Raw genomic sequence first — 6,671 nt, forward strand, 5'->3', positions numbered from 1 at the left:
TTGCTTTTATTATTATATAAATAATAATAATATTCTCGATTGGTGAATTGATAATAATATATAAATGTATTTGAGAGGATTGAGTTGTTTCGATTAAATTTAATGTTCGAACATTTTACACATCTTTAGAGAAGACGTCATTAGTTTTTCAACTTCCAAGAAAGTGGATATGTACAGTATTTTCTCACGATTATTTTTCTCTAGAAAAAATTTAAACTTTCCTTCTTTCACCCTCATAAATTATAACGGTAGTCATCCTTAAGGAACTTTCTCAGTTTTTCATTGTGTATGCATCACTATTGTGTCGTTGATGTAGGTCCTCTTTCTGAGCATTCTCCAATAGAATTCCAAATGATTTTACTACCGTTCTTGCGGTGTCCAAGTCTCGATTGAATAGCTGCGTCATAAATCATAGAAGAAGCACTAGTCGCTCTTGGACTACTGTTTTCAAAACAGAGCAACAATGATGGAACATAAATTTTTCCCTTACATTTTTTTATGTCTGAATCGAATCTGCGCTGACGAGCGAAAACGATAGCAAAAGGATCGTAGATGACAGATTGTGTTTTGGGGAGAGGTTTTGGCTAGCCAAAAAAACGGCTATTTAAACAGGTTCATAGGTATATACTCAGATTGCGGGTTCGACAACCGAAACGCCTTGAAACGGCCATTGGCACAACACACCTCGGGGTTTCATCAGAAAGTGCTCATTACTCGTTTGACTATTACAAATTGTTCGCAGTTTATTCGGATTTAATCACTTTGTGTGTTTTTACGATGTGTGAGTTTTATTGTCGATTTTTTTGTTGTATAGGGTATAATTTTATTTGGGCCGCAGGAAACAATATAGAAAAAAATACGTAATTTTACATCTTGTTTACGTGTTGTTCCATAACTACATTTAATTTAAAACGTTCAAAGAATCATTAAAATTAATTCGTAATAAAAAATATATACAAAATAAGTGCAATTATATATAGATAAAATATCGACTATGAAAATATAAATTACATATAATATATTTTATAAGTAAGGAATATATCTATTATATAAAATAATATTCTTCGTCCTTTACAACGGTGGTGATACGCTATTTGACAATTGCCAAGGTCTCATAAGCAAAATGAGGTAGAGTGATATACAGAATCTATCGGAAGGGTATCAAGAAAGCAATTGCCCCAGGCCAGTTGCCTCACAATTTTAGGGGCCTCATCTTGGTAATTTAATGTGTAAAAATAGATTCTGTATGAAATTCGATTAAAATGATTTATACCATCTTACAAAAAATCTTTAACACATAAAGATATATTATATATGTTAAAAATTACATAAAAGAGCTAGAGATTTAGAGATTTAGAGAGATTTAGTTGATAGAGTAATAGAAAATTAGCTTCTAAATGATATTAATGAACAAACAAAATATTGAAAGAGAGCTTGCGTTTTTGGATCTACACGCGTTTTTTTTAAAAAGTTTATTTCAAAAATATACGTATGTTCAGAAATATTAAATGCACAATTCTGGTCCATAAGCATTTTCAAAAAAGCGCACAAAGCTTCTGTGAAATAATTAAATGTTTTAATTTAATAAATATTAAATACCATTGATTTTGTTGTATTGTCCAATTTTTTTCTTAATTTTGAAGGACCTTCAGAATGTTGCATTGGATCTCTAAAAGTGATATAATGATTTAAAAGAGCTTTCAATATACGAGAAAAAATATGATATTATTAATCAAGTGCATATAAATACTAATTAATATAATCTGAATTAAGACAAGGAAAATAAAAATGTAATTTTGATTTGAACCAAATCGCTTCTTGGTAGTTGGCTAACCCTTCCAACGCAAAAAGTTCAAATCCACGTAAAAAAATCCAAGGGCACGCCGTAAATATTATGTAACAACAATAACTCAACGCCTCCTCCGAGAGCTTTTGTGCAAAAGTGTCTGTGTGTGTAATCATTGTGTGCGAAACTCGCGAAACGTGATTCGCGACGTTGACCTTGGGAATCAGTCATCAGTTACAAATTACCCTCATGATGATGACCGTGATTTTGGCATTGTTCGCATGCTCTGGCAACACAATATTGATCGATCACACTTCACTTTTACGTAATGGTATTATCATGTTTTGAGCGAATCGCGAGTGATATTGCTGTAATTCTACGGTCACGATCGAGGCATTATAACATTATGTGCTATATTGATATTATATTATATATATAATAGGATTAACATATTTTAGCTTTATGAGTCAATAATGACTTCTGAAAAATATGTATATTAAATTACACATTCTTATAAAATATTGTATCTAAATAAACGATAAACTTGGTAATCCCATTTTTATGTCATTAAGAAACAGTTTTTAATCTATTTATGTACATTTTAAACACAATCATAATATATTTTTTTTGAATATTTTTTGTATATAGTAAATTTAAATGATATTTACAATTGAATTGAAAAACAAGACATGAGTCAGCTCTTAAGTGGCCTTTTATTCTTTGTACTTTTGCACTTCTTGCTTACCTACTTCATTTTAATTTAAGACTGATGCTGGGATTTTTTTATGTTGGATAAAACAAATTCATTTACTTATAAATAATATGTAATTACTTATACGTTAACGGATACTTTTTAAAGCTTTGAAACAAATAATATTTTATTTTATAAATCGTATTACGTAACTTAACACAATGTTTTTAATTTTAAAATATTTCAAATTTTATTATATATTAAGATTTAATTTGTATCTCAACTTAAAAATATTTTTTACTCCAAACATTGTACAATAATCGTTATGGTAACAGTATTCCAAAGAAAAAATTGTAAAAATTTAATATGATTTAAAATTGCATATATTTAATGGAGCATTATTTTATACAGTAATTAAAATAAACGGTAAGTTGTTTAATAAATGGTCAATGGTTAAATAGCAACTATTAAAAATTTAATTATGTTTTAAATGTAAATGGTCAGTTATATTTATACCGAATATATGTACTGATTGTACTTTTTTATATATTAGATGAACCCGAAATAAATGTCGTTTTTTTTAATTTAAGTTTTAAGTCAGTCGTGCTTAGGCTGTTGAAACCTGAGTATGTACATATGTATTTTGATGTACCTGTTTTAGTGCATATAAAGACTTTACATTTATGATTGCAGATTTTTTACCAAATAAACAATTTATACAAAACTGCATTGCTAAAAAAAGTTTGAAATGGTAAGTGATTCATTAGATATCCATATTTCCATTAATGGTAAATATAGTTGGAATAAACTGGAATGAGAAATTACTATAACAAAAAAGGTCCTGGGTCTGAGAGAGATGATGACAACAGAAATGGAAGCAAAACTCAAGTTAACCATCAACTGGCCAAGAAACTAAGCAAATCCAATTTAATAGTGCATATATGCATTCAGAAGATTAAGAAGTAGGGTTCATAATCGAATAATCTAATTATTCGATCGATTTTCAATTATATGAATATTAATCGAATATTCTGAAAAATATTTTTGGAAAGCAACATACACTGAAAATTCAATAATTTTCTTTTATAAATTTAAATCATGAAACTAATTCTCAAGAATCTAACGTTAAATTAAAACATATTTAATTTTACTAAAAATAAATTTCGTCTATGACGAATTTTTTAAAGTTTACAAACTGGCTAAAATTTGCCTAATTACTATTTATTTCGATTGATGCAGTACTTAAAAATTGTAAATGCAGACGATATAAAAAGAGGGCTATAAGAATATTTTGAATCCAAGTCCACAACATTTTATGTTAATAGAATCAAAAAATTGACCGAGAAGGGGCAAAAGGTTATATTTAATAAAAAAAATTTAAGCATTAAAATAAAAATATTTTTTTTTGGTTTCATTAAGACAAATATTTCGGGATAAACTAATATAAACATTTATTACAAAAACACAGGACACACTTTAAAACTAACGAGAAGTATATGTTTTGTAATATTTTTTAATATTGAAAACTTTTACAAAATTAAATAAAAATGTATTACCTAAATTAATACAAATATTAAAAACTATTTTTTTAACTAAAGACCACGAGCTATTATTATATAGATGTGAAAATAAGATATTTTTGGGAATAAAATTTATGTTTGGTCTTTTCATAATCACCGATTCTGGGGATTAGTAGATTAATATAGTCTTGCATACAAAAATTATAGTAGTTTTTGATACGAATATAGCAATTTTAATAAATTATTTTTAAATATAGTATATAATAAATTTAATATTATTGATAGAAGTATGTATAATAAATATAAATAAAAAACAGATAAGTTTTAATCTGTCACTATGACAAGATAATAGCTAAAATCGGAGCTTAAATGACCATTTAAAAGAAAGGTACCAACTGAACACTTTTAATTAATATTACTGACTGTTTTATTAAGAAGATTTAATTTGCTGCCATTTATTATTAAGCCATTAATGTTTTCAGAATAATGTATTTTTAAAAATATTTATTTTTAATTAAATTTTTCCTATAATTTATAATTTTTATGATAATTATAATTTAATATTTAACTATTGATTTAAATAATTAGTGAAATTTTTAGAATGAAAATCAATAAAAAAGTTTTTTAGCAGTTTTGTAAATAATTGATAAAGATTTTATTTCTATAATATTTTTTTTTATTAAAATGTTTTAATTTAGTCTATTATATTTTTAAAAATCCAGCGTTAAGAAGGGGAAGAATTCTTTTTACATAATAATAAGTAAAATCAAATAAATGTAAAAATTGATTAAATAACATATTTTCACTCAGCGTTATAATATTTTAGCAACGCTCGTGTATTATAGTTTAATCATGGCAAAATACCTTACATTATAAATGTATTAAAATACTTGCTAATCACTTAACCTAATATCTGTAATATAATAGAAAAATTATTCAACTTCAACATCGATTTATAAATCAAAAGTCAAAATTATATTTGTTATAACGCAATAATAAAGTTATTATAGAAAATAAGCATAGACAAGTTTAATATTTTTTATATATTTTGGAAAAATATTCATATATGTAGTACATTTCGAAAAATCTAATTTGGCGTTTTTTTTTTATAACTTTACAATCGATATTGTACAGCAATATTTCATGCTACACACTCTGTAAATATACTCATAAATACCATATAGGAATGTATGAAGCCATTGTGTTATAAATAATTATTTTCCTATTATTTAGATTCGCCCACTTCGTATATGACCATGACCCGTACATTGTTTGTATGTAATCATCTGACGCAATTCGCAATCCTTTTCATATTCAATAATTTCAAAGGAAAAATAATTGCGTTATAAAGCAATAAACATAATTTATTTACGTATCGAATTTACTTTATGGAAATTTTAATTATTTATAAAGTTATAATCGCATTTCCAAAGATAGAACGAGGCAAATCTGCCATCGTCTGCCCACTAACTCCTGGATTCACAGATCATTAACCGAAGAGCGATCCATTTTCCGATGAAAAAAATGCTTGTCCATGCTTATGGATGAGTGACATAAGTCATGTGAATAATTATGTTTAATTCATGTCGTCGGTCTTTATGTCAAGCGACATAATTAACTCGACGAGAGCGTGCTTCGTTCTTCGTAGCGAATGTGGAACGATTTCAATTTTTCCATATAAAATGTGTGTTATAGACCACGGTCGATAACCTCGACTCTAGTCGGTTCTGTCTAGCATTTTCTTACATGCATATGAATGCATATATAGGTGTAAATAAATAAATAAAAAAAGTTGAAGAAACACGCGCGAGGTTTATGGCTTATGCGCGTCGATGTCTTTTGCGCGTTTAATTGAACTAAGAAAATATTTTATTTTTAATTAAATATACCATACATTTTAAAGTGTATTTTACAGTCATCGTTATGTTAAGTAATATAATTTTATTCAAAATAGTGCACACAAAGATTTTATTAACATGTTCAAAGAAATTTTCATTAGTGTTTTTTTTTCATGAACCTAAAAAAAGATCTTCATAAACGTTTTACAAGTGTACTTATACATTTTTATTGTGCAATTCTGTGTTTAATTTTAAATGCAATTAATCGTGTAATTTCTAAACGAAATTGTAATTTCTGTAACAAGTTTATTTAATTGTCGTCTTCGATTAACTTAATTACAGAATAGAAATCAATCGTTCTCAACGATATATTGACGAAGTAATTAATTTACCGTATAACACATACTAAAAACAGTAACATGTCAATAAATCATTTTAAAATGTTCTGTCACCTCTTTTGATGTTTATTATTATTAGACGTTACAAAGCGGCAATGTGCGAAAAAAGCGGTGACACAACGCTTTCAATGCAAAAAGACACGGTAAAATTTTTGCTGTACGTGCAAATTTAAAACACTTATATAATACTTACAATGATGAACCGAAATAATCTCAGCGACGCAAAGAGCAAGCATAATTAAATTTTTCATCGTCGGATACACAATTAAAATCTTAAGAATTATACTCACATTTTAAATTCATCACGAACGTGCAAGAGTTCAACGACAGTTCGCACGATCCTTTTTTCTAAAGAACATCCTACGTTAGATCGTAAAAAACTGCTTTTTACGCTGTAGAAGTTTGTGGAGCTTTTCGGCGAGCTTTTCTATAATATGT

This window comes from Plectrocnemia conspersa, unplaced genomic scaffold (genome assembly GCF_051122295.1).
Source record: "Plectrocnemia conspersa isolate PC_06_02 unplaced genomic scaffold, ASM5112229v1 ptg000010l, whole genome shotgun sequence".
NCBI classification, from domain to species: domain Eukaryota; kingdom Metazoa; phylum Arthropoda; class Insecta; order Trichoptera; family Polycentropodidae; genus Plectrocnemia; species Plectrocnemia conspersa.